At 38.8% G+C, this 11,397-nt stretch overlaps 1 long non-coding RNA gene across 1 annotated transcript; it reads left to right on the top strand.

Annotated features, from left to right (window-relative positions):
• Positions 1-371: 371 nt before the first annotated feature.
• LOC134731530 (uncharacterized) lies at positions 372-11,034 on the top strand. The gene is made up of 3 exons (XR_010113878.1): positions 372-562; positions 9,239-9,398; positions 10,736-11,034. It is a non-coding gene; the product is annotated as an uncharacterized lncRNA (long non-coding RNA).
• The last annotated feature ends 363 nt before the right edge of the window (positions 11,035-11,397 follow it).

The raw sequence follows: 11,397 nt of genomic DNA, 5'->3' as shown, positions 1-11,397 counted from the left end.
GTAAGAAGTATGACTGATGTGGATGCAGATATAGTTTACATGATTGTGTGTAGAGTGTGTATGGGAAATGATGAGTAGAAAAAAATTGTAATTGGATGTCATTGACTTTATTTTCTCCGAAGCAGAAGTTGGAGTTTTCTGCTGTGAGCAGATGAAGGTGGTGGCTTGAGGAATGTGATTATTACTCAGAGTAGTCTGTAGATTATCAGATGATGTGTCTTCAAATCATAACAAATGTAAATTGCAGGAAATTACAGAACTTACTTTTATTCTCCATCATTATGATGATGATAAATCCTTCATCACTATTAGAGATGATAAAGCCTCTGTGTCCATGACTTCATCCGACAGCATGTCTGCTTATGGAACAGCAGAGAACTGGCTGATATTGAAATGTCATCTTTAAAGCAGTATTTCATGTTGCGTTGGACTGCGTGGGACCTAATATTACCTGCAGCTGGAGAAACTGGATGAAGACCTCCCCAGGCCTCAGTGAATTCCCGTGAACTCTGAGAAGCCAGATGGAAGACAGGAGAGGCTGGCACTGTCTCCCCGCACCTCTGTGAGTGCCCCCCGTCATGCTGCTTTCTCTGTCTCCTCAGTTGTCCCAGAAGAACTGGGCAGGGTACCCATTCTACACACTTCATAGAACTTTGGGGACAATCGAATCAGAAATGAAACAATTTTGTTTTACTTTTTAATTTTGTGGGATTTTCTCTTTTGGAAAGATTCACGTTGAAAAGACTCTTTTTACGTGACTTATCTGTTCACAATGTTAGCAGTTTGTCTGCATTTTTATTCTGAATTCAACTATTACCCCTTAGAAGCTTTTCATGTCATGTTAAAAAAATGTATTCTCCTCTCCACAGCCATAAAAAAAGCAGAAGTAGATAATGTTATTCAGTAAGGAGTTGGTATCATTAGCTCAGCACATCAAAAATCCTCTGAATATAAAGGAATTTCTTCTGAAATGATATAAAAATTAGAGTATTTAAGCAAAGAATACCATTGTCACAAGCATTTCACTCCAAAAGAATTCAAACCTTTAATTTCTCACTTCTTTTTGTCTTTCTTTTTAAGCATGATTTCCATTTGATTTTTTTTCAGAGGATAGTTTTCTTCAGTCTTTAAGGACTCACTCAGCTCCTTACATGGGCCTTGGTGGACATTGTGAGGTAGCAGTAGCAGCTCTAAATCTGGATGAGACGGTGTTCAGTCCTGCTGGCTTCAGGAGATTCATTCCTGAATACCTTGCTGTAGCCACACAGTAATGGAGCTCCTGACAGTTTGAGACGCACATGAGCAGCGAAGATCCTTGCTTTGGAAATGTCCCTGACAGTGGTGGCCTCTACTATGCCTTGAATAGGGAACTTAATGACCTTGTCTTTGGGCACACATTGAACGCAGTTTGTGCAGTCAAAAGGCTGCACGTGGCCGCAGCTCTTTTTGGCTCCATCATTGTTCCTTCTCTTCTTTGTCGTCTTGGAAGCGAGGACCCGAGAGAGGCTCACTTCTCTTTTTTCTAAAGTGCTAATCAGAGAAAGTTTAGTGTGAATACTTATAAAAGCACATTTTCCTTACTAAAGCAGCAGCATAGCCTTCTGGGTAATAAGGCAAATTAAAATTTAGGAGGACTGGGTTCTTTCAAACTCAATCTGACCTTGGCTATGCTGTTTATCCTCACCCTGAGTCTCAAGTTCCCCATCTATAAAGTTGGACTCATAATGTCATAATGATCTTGCATTTACACACTCCTTTGAGGATGATAAAGGGAAGGCACTATATAAACCATGAAGGTTTTATTCTTTGTAGTTTTTAACTGAGAGTATTATTAACTGGGTTCAGAGCAGATCAATGAGGGATAGGAAGCAGGATTTTTAAAGAAAGGTTAAACTAAAAGTTGTGCAGGAAGCAAATGTTTTTATATTAACTTACTTAATCCCATGAGCTTCCAATATGTGTTTGGAAATGTTTTTATAGGAAAGACCAAATGGCTCAAACTCGTATGAAGAAATTTCACTTGAGAATCCTGATACTCAGCTTCAGAGGGAATTTTGCATTTGTCAAAAATATAGCCAAATTATATTTACTTTCCCTACATGCTCTAGTTAGATGTTAGATGGCCATGCTGTATGATCCCACATATATATGAAACATTCATTAGACATGAATTATCTCACTGCATGTCTGATTAGTAGAAGTCCCCAAGGAAGGATAAAATGGTGTATTTTTAGAACAGATATTAATTACCTTTATTTGGCATAATAACAGCCCTCTCTGATGTCCGTGGATGTTGAGTCCCAGAACTAGACCAAAGGATGTTTCCAACAGTGCTAATGTTGATGAAACCAGCAAGAGTCCTATAATCTTTTGAGGCAACTATTTCTTCATATCTAAAATAGATTATTGTTTACATTAATAAAATTGACCTAAACTAAGTGTGATCAAGGTATTGCTTGGAGGAGAACAGATGAACTGAAATAAAAAAGATTTAAGAAGACCTTCTGGGTTATATGATTGTGAATTGCAAACAGATGCTCCAACTTGCTCTCTACTCAATAGTTACGGGCAAGGAATAGCACTAGATGCTGGCATGGTAGTAACTAAGCAAGCCTTCTGTATGTACAAAGAATTCTCTGAGTCAAAGAAAAAGGTAAATAAAAGAAGAAGAACAATAATAAAATACTAATTTGGGGATTAAGTATTTTGGGGTAGTGGGACGACTCAGGCCTTTGAATGAGTAAAGTATGTGCAGAGAGGTACTGGCTAGAAGGATAAAGCAAATTATACATGAGAGGAAAGGAATGAAAGTGAACAGAAAAAGAGTTAAAATTCATTGTTTATGGCAGACTGACAGGACCATGTTGAGGATTGTTGGAATGATTTGCATTAACTGGTGATGGAAAAATGATTTTGAATATGCCTATTATGCATTCATATTTGCTACTGAAAACCTCTGGAATTTCCTTTCCAGCATTTTAAAGGAAAGGATGTAGAGATGTATTCTGTCATCAGAGGCTCCAAACATAAATGATGACTTGGCTTTAGACATTAGGGAGTGGTGGAGACTGTGGTGAAGTGTCAGTTGCTAATTATATTAGAGAAAACAGCATGGACTTTATGACCCCTTCAGTTCAAAGTTCTTGGATATAAGTACATTTCTTTACACTGTTTCTCAGGACAAAATTAAATTTGGCCTTCTTGACTAGTAGATCACTCTAGATAAGTTTATCTCACATGAACAAAGATATTTCAAAGCCTAAAAAAGTACAACTTGTTCCCACAGTGGTATTTTCTATATGAGCATTTGGTGCCCTATTGCTGATTCCAGGCAGCATAAACTTTGTACAGCTGACATTTTCTGACTCAACTCCTGCTATAATTGAAATTACTTTATTAAACAAGCTTGAATCATTTCAATTACTTCGTGGCCTGGAGTGCTGTTGGCGTACATGATGACTACATGCTGATTAAATTAGAGCTCGTACACCCCAGAAAGATGTGCATACCAGCAAATGGCTTTCTCTTTCTTCAGTATTAAAAAAAGCTCCCTCTAATTCATATTCACTGGATAGATCCCTTTGGGTTGTATATTAATATTCATAAGATAAACCACATAGCTAAAGCAGAAGATTAAAGTCAAGTCTCTTAATAAAGAAGCAAGAGTAATGACTACAGTAAAATCTCCAAAAATGCCATTATCCCCCTGAAGAGTGAACACTACTACTGTACATGTGTTGAAGCTGAGCAAGAGAACAATAAAAAGTGAGTTATTGCAGTGATTTGGATTTTAAAATCCGCTAGAGAGGAATGAGCAAACACAAACACTTAGACTAGTAGAAAAGGGTATCAGGATCAGGCGGTTGTACAAAGCAACAACTTAAGAGTAGAGTTCACAGTTCTCCCTTTTCTGATAAGGGGATAAATTTGTGCTACAGGAGATAACACTAAAATTATTTCACTTAAATAAACTATATACTTTTCTTTTGAATTCAGTACTGAATTCTGATGATTGGGGGTAAATTAAATCAGAGCTGCCCAGTTAATTCCTTCTAGTTTATCTACTATGCTCTTACTCTTCTTTGCCATTCTTATTAATCTCTTCTTGATGAGATTAGAAAATTACACCTGCATATACATAAGTGTTGAAGATACTTGATTTAGAAGTGTCTTTGGAAGTATAACTGCTCCATCTTGCCCCCTCCTTTCCTTCCTCCTACAGAAACATACTGAGTGTCCATTTTGTGCTGGAAGCTTTCTTAGGAGCTAGGGACCCAGCAATTGGCAAAACTCCTGCCCTCAAGAAGTTTATATTCTAGTGGTAAACAACAATAAACATCTAAACTAATTAAAAATAATAATTTCTGGGAGTGAGAAGTGCTATGAGAAAAGCAAAGCTGATAAGGGTATGGAGGTGAATTTTTTTCGATGGGGGGTTGCGTTATTTTAGATAGGGATATCAGGAAGGGCCTCTTTCTAAGGAGATGACATTAGAGAACAGTTGCATATTAATACTATGATAGTAATAATTTATTTTGGTATCATGCCTTATAGTTTATGAGGTACTTTAAAACAAAATATATCATTTAATCCTCATATCAGTCTTGTGAGATCATAATTATGATCTCAATTTTCTAAATGAAGCTAAGAGAGCTTAAGCGACTTGCCCCAAATTATATAGCTAGTTTATAGCAGGACTTAGGTCCGTGGCTTATATTAGAAAGAGGATTTTACTATGACAATGAAAAACCAAGGATTTAAATAAATTTAAAACCCTGCTAACTACAAAACTATTATTTTTTTCATAGCTTCTTTCAGTCCATATATATGCATGAGCGTATGTGTAGTCATTCAAAAAGAATGACACTCTTTCAAAAATGTGTTACTCAGTAACAAGGTTGTGCAATAAAATTTGGTCAGAACCAATTTATAAAGGAACCATGACAGTCATTTTTATAATTTACAAATTTTCAAGAAGGTATACCCTTCATGTCACAAGGCATACATTAATCCTGCAGTCCAGTTCATTCCAAGCACATTTTAGCACATCACCTTTTTAGCTAGAGGGTAAAATGGCAACCTTATTGCAGTCCTTTATGTCCTCATGGCTGTAAGGAAGAGGACGGCGAAACCAGGCTCTTGACACAATTTACTTGCAAACTACATGTTTCTATCATCTGGCTGGTTGAACAATATAATTTTAAAAGCGTTCAATTCTCTTTGAATTACCCTATATTTTGCGTCATGGCAATCAATTTCTACTTTTGTGTATTTTAAATAAGCCTTAAGTGCCATAATTTGCTAAATGGTTTGATTGTCAAATGTGGAGTTCTTTTACTCCAAGCTATAAGCACAGTTTCCCCTTCTTCAAATAATCTCCTCACCTTAAAAAGCTCATCTTGCTTCTGCCAGAGCTCACACAAGATGTATATTCATTTTTGTTTTCTCCAAGGATGTCCCAGGCAGAGGAAACAGCATACGTGAAGGCCTGGAGGCTGGCACTTAGGGTGTGAAGAGTACAGTGACGAAGATGATGATGGAGCTGCAGGTAGAGAGGCCTCACCTGGAAGGGTATAAATGCCACAGGGAGTGTAAGTTTTGTCTTTGGAGTGATGGAGAACCATGGAGAGGCTTTAAGTAGGATGTGGACATGTTTACTAACTTCCTTACGTTAGTTTGCAGGTGCCATTGTCTTTTTAACTTCTTGTCCTCTAAATTTCATGAGAAATTGGCTGTGTTTACTATGTGGGAGGGCGTTTTGTGCTCAATCCTGAAGTTTATTAATAGACACAACTGAAGTAGTTTCCTACTTTCCTTCTGAGCATAGTTTCTATTGTTCTGAGGAGTGTGACAGGCCTTAAAAATATATATTCATGTTTTCAAAAGTAGTTTTCAAATATCTAGGAGTTTAGTGCATCCACATTAGTGTGTTTGAGAGTGTTCATTCCATCATCTTAGAAGGGTCCATTTTTCCCTCTCTAGTTTTCCCATTTCCTTCTCGGAAAGCAGCAATTAAGTTCTCAGTCCTGTACCAAACTTAGAAAGCAACTTGGATATCCTCAGTATTATAATTTGGAGTCACACTGTTTTAAGCCATAGTCTTGAAAAAGATTGAAAAATTGGATTTCAGGATTGATCGCTGACTCAATAATAGTGGAGATTAATATTTTGTTCTGTTTGAGGAAAAGAATTGGACTGAGTGCTAGAGGACTTGATTTCTTGAAATGTTATGATGCCTTTACTATATAATAATAGCTGTACAGTTGACCCTTAAACAACATGAGTTGGAACCATGCAGGTCCACTTCCACACGGATTTTTTTCCACCTCTGCCACCCCTGAGGCGGCAAGACCAACCTTTTCTCTTCCTCTTCCTCCTCAGCAAACTCAGTGTGATGACAATGAGGATGAAGACCTTTATGATGATCCATTTCAACTTAATGAAAAGCAAATATATTTTCTCTTTCTTACGATTTTATCAGTAAGGTTTTTGGCTTTTCCTTTGAACAAGATAGAAAATCGTTAGAGAAATCTAAGCAGAGTAGTGACATAATAAGCCTTATGTTTCCCTTTGATAACAGTGTTAGGAATACACAGCAAGAGTGAAAGCTAGGAGATACATTAGGAGGCTATTGGAATAAATGTGACAATTTTACAATAATCCAGATAGTTTTAACTAGGTGGTAACAGTGGAAATGATAAGAAGTTGCTGGATCTTGGATAAATCTCGAAAGCCAATCTGAGATAATTTGCTGATAAATTAGTAAGAGTAGTACATAAAAAAGGGGGAGGGGTTGAAGGTGACAGCAAAGCTTTTGGCCTGAGCAACTGGAAGAATGGAGTTGATATTTACTGAGAAGGCGAAGACAATGGGAGGAGTAAGTAAGGGTACGTAAGGAGTAAGTAAGGTGGCAGTGGGTTAGAAATCAATAATTTCATTTTGAGTATGTTAAGCTTGAGAAAGTTATGAGATAGCCCAATGGAGATGCCAAGTAAGAAGTTGAATAAGTAGCTGGGAGTCAAGGGAGAAGGGAAGGTGTAGAGATAAACATTTAGGAGAAAACAGCATATGTATGCTATTTAGAGACATAGACCTGGATGAGATCACCCAGGACGTGAATGTTGATAGACGAGAAGTTCAAAGACTGAATGCTGCAACGTGCCAATGTCTGAGTGTTTGAAATGCAAGAAGGAACAAGCAAAGGAGACTGATGAGGAGCAACCAGTGAAGTAAAAGGAAACTAAAGAGGGTGACTTGGTGCTAAGTGAAGAAAGTGTTTCAGAGAGGAGGAGATGTGTGGAATAAGGTGAGGACTGGGAAGTGACCATGGGATTCTGCATTATGGAAACAGTTGATAGCTTTGACAAGATGGCTTCTGTGGAGCATTAGGGTTTAAATCCTGACTGAGGAGGCAGATTCAAAAGAGAATGAGAGGAGACAGAATGGTTAGAACTTGTTGAATTTTGCTGTTAAGAGAAGTAGAGAATGGGGTGGTAGTTCTAGGGAACATATGAGGTCAAGAGAGAATTTTTAAAGATGGGAGATGGTAAAGTATGTCATATTGTGATGAGAATGATATGACTGAGAGTGAAAAATTGATGGTACAGGAGAAAGAGAGAGAGGGAGGGAGGGAAGTTGGGAAGGAGGGAAGAGAGAAAGAAAGAGTGAGAAACACAGCTACAGAATGTTGCCGAGCAGGTTCGAGAGGATGGTCTGAGACAGGCAAACAGACAGTTTAGGGGCTACTCAGATTGCAGAGATTGGGGGCTATCAAAAAGTCGTGTGAACACAGAGACGCCTATAGTGGCTGAGTGAAGAGACTCCAGCAGCTGGGGCAGCTTTCTGTCTTTGATGCAGAGGCTTCTGTATCCTCCTTGTGGAGACCAGAAGTCTAATCCTAGGATGCAGCAAGCTGAGAGGTCCAGGGGTCAAGGCAACATGGAGTATTTGATTATAGTCAGGAATACATGGGCAAGAAGTTAGGTTCTTTCTGGATCCTTGCTGTCATGCTGATAATGCATCAAGACCTACCTAGTCAGATGGCATCTTTATTCACTCTTAAGTTCACTCACTATTTCTACGTTTCCTGAGAGCAGAGACAATACCTTATACCTCTTGATATCCTCGTCTAGTGCTCACAGTGCTTTGTACACAGTGGCTGACAGATAAATGTTTATAAAATTGAAGATACTCCTCAGTACTAAGGATTTATATTAGGCCAACGTAACAAATAGATAAGTAGAAAGTAGAAAATTGAAACTTTCAGTCTTCGACAGCCCATACGGTTGATTTCTTTGTAATTAGCTGAATTTGACTCATTGACTGGTTTAGTTATCTAGAGACATGAGGCTTCAGGAAATGAGGCTTCAGGAAAAACTGCATTGAATGACCTATTCTGCATCCCCCAACCATTTACCAAGGGGTATCTGAAAGTTTGCTTTCCACTTTCTTTATATTTCAGGGGAAACAATGTGCTTTTACTCCCAAGTAACAAAACATTGTTGGAAACAGTCCCCAAATCTGGCCATAAACTGGCCATAAACAAAATCTTTGCAGCACTGTGACGTGCTCCTGATGGCCATGACGCCCACGCTGGAAGGTTGTCGGTTTATCAGAATTAGGGCAAGGAACACCTGGCCCACCCAGGGTGGAAAACCGCTTAAGGCGTTCTTAAGCCGCAAACAATAGCGTGAGCGATCTATGCCTTAAGGACATGCTCCTACTGCAGATAACTAGCCAAACCCATCCCTTTATTTCAGCCCATCCCTTTATTTCCCGTAAGGAAAACTTTTAGTAAATCTATAATCAACAGAAACAATGCTTATCACTGGCTTGCTGTCAATAAACATGTGGGTAAATCTCCATTTGGTGCTCTCAGCTCTGAAGTCTGTGAGACCCCTGATTTCCCACTCCACACACCATATTTCTGTGTGTGTGTCTTTAATTTCTCACACACTGGGTTAGGGTCTCCATGACTGAGCTGGTCTCGGCAAAACATTTCTGTTTTGTTTTCCAAATCAGGCCAATTGCTATAGTTTCTACCAATAGCATCCTAAATCAGGGAGGGGTCAGGAGGAGGAGAGAAATATAAAGCAAAGAGTTCGAAGAAGGAGCAGAGCCCTAGATAGGCGCTCTCTCTGCTTATGACTAGATGTGAGATTTAGGGCAAGACCCTTAGGTTTCTGAACTTCAAAGTCTTCTTTTATAAATAGTAATACCCATCCTGTTGACTTTGCAGATTACTACGAAAATCAGATCAAAATGCCTGGAAAAAGATAAAGCAGATGCTCCTTTCCTGGGGTGGATGGACAGGCTTCAGGTGTGTTTAGGATCCCCCTGAAATTAATGGAAAATTCTGCGTGTATGCATTTTTGCATTTTCTTCCTAGATTCTCCAAGGTTTGTCATCAGATACTCAAAAGGTTTTGTGACAACATTGCTGTAAAGCAGTAATATTGAAGACAGTAGAGTTGAAATTATTTGCTCTGGCCAAGTGGGTTATACCTAAATCACGATAATGTTTTCTGTGCTTAAATGGGATTTAAAAGCAACATTGCATGCAGCAGTTGCTTTTACTTTAGTAAGCATCAGAATCACCTGGAGGACAGGGTAAGATACAGATTGCTGGGCCACAACCCCAGGATTTCTGATTCAGTAGTTAGTTCTTGGGTGGGGACTGTGAATCTGTATTTCTAAGATTCTCAGGTGATGCTGATATTGTTGGTCTAGGGTCCACACTTTGGCAGTCACTGGCATACTCACAGTTGCTACATATGCCCTATAAGTATTTAGTAGGTAGGCTACTGGAGAGGCTTTGATTTTCAGGAAATGGGCAATATTCTCAAATATACAATGGTAATGGTATCTACTTTGGACCTCTCTATTGAAAAGAAAGATAAGTTTCTTTGCATTTGGGGTAATCTTCCAGGGCTGTCATAACAAAATACAACAGACTTGGTGGCTTACACAGGATAAATTTGTTTTCTCATGGTTCTGGAGGCTAGAAATCTAAGATTAAGGTGCTGGAAATTTGGTTTCTGATGAGATCTTTCTTCCTGGCTTATAGATGGGTGCCTTCTTGTGTCCTCACATGATCTTTTCTCCAAGTGTTGAGAGAGAAAAAGAAAGATCTCTGGGCTCTCTTCTTCTTCTTATAAGGATACTAGTCCTGCAGAATTAGGGCCCATCATTTTGACTTAATTTAACCTTAATTACCTCCTTAAAGACCCTATCTCCAAATGCAGCCACATTGGAGGTTAGGGCTTATCTTAGCCTATTTTGTGCCACTATAACAGATTCCCATAGACTGGGTAATTTATAATGAATAAAGATTGATTTCTTATAGTTCTGGAGGCTGGGAAGTTCAAGGTCAAGGGGCCTGCATCTGGTGAGGGCCTTCTTGCTGCACTGTAACATGACAGAAGGTATCACATGGCAAGAGAGCACACAAGAGAGCAAGAGGGGCCAAACTCACTTTTACAAAAAATCCACTCCCATGATAATGATATCAATTTATTCATGAGGGTAGAGCCCTCATGACTTGATCACTTCTTGCAGGTTCTACCTGTCAACACTGTTGCATTGGGTATTTAAGTTTCCAACACATGAATTTTGGGGGATACAGTCAAACCATAACAGGGCTTCAACATGCAAATTTTTGGGGAACACATTTCAGTCCCAAACGGGCAGTGTTTGTGAGTTCCTTACTAAAGCTGATTGTCTTCTTTCTTGAACAGCATGCTCTTAACATCCCTTTTGGGGGCCAAAATGGTGTAATATTCCATCTGACAATATGCCTGCTATTTCCTGGCTAATCTCAAAGAGTGGCAATGCTTTGCTGTCTAGAGCCCAGCAACTGGCAATGGCTGCCATTTGGGCTGAATGGATGGTTTAATTGAGGAAGTCCAGGGTTTGCTATAAAGCCGTTCCAAGAATTTGAAAACATGCTTTCTTTTGAAAATGAAGGGAAGAGGCTTTTGGAAATAAGTACGTTTTAAAGATGTTTACATCAATGGTGAAAAGGGAGTAAGAAATGGAAATGTAAGTACCATTTGCAGTAGTCTGAATTCTGTCTTTTATTTTTTTTAAAATATTTTTGCTGTAGAGCATGGTTCAAAGCCACCTGCATTGTTCTTTCCATAGGAAAATGATGCACTCACATTTTACATGGCTGTCTTGGACAGCTGCTAATAACACTGGTGAACAGCATAGAAATATAAGAGCTAACTAGCACCTTTCAGAATGAGAAACACTTGGGTAAAACCTGTCACCACAGAGCAGGAGAAGGGCTTGTCTTAAACACTGCAGAAATTGTACTCTATGATAGATAGACTTAAGGATAATTTCATTTGTCCCTCACAAATGCCATTTTTCAGAGTCTCACTTCCTTGCTATTTTA

The sequence above is a fragment of the Symphalangus syndactylus genome, chromosome 10 (assembly GCF_028878055.3).
Source record: "Symphalangus syndactylus isolate Jambi chromosome 10, NHGRI_mSymSyn1-v2.1_pri, whole genome shotgun sequence".
In the NCBI taxonomy this organism is placed as follows: domain Eukaryota; kingdom Metazoa; phylum Chordata; class Mammalia; order Primates; family Hylobatidae; genus Symphalangus; species Symphalangus syndactylus.
Note: the sequence above shows the minus strand (reverse complement) of the source record. Positions and strands in the feature narration are given on the sequence as shown.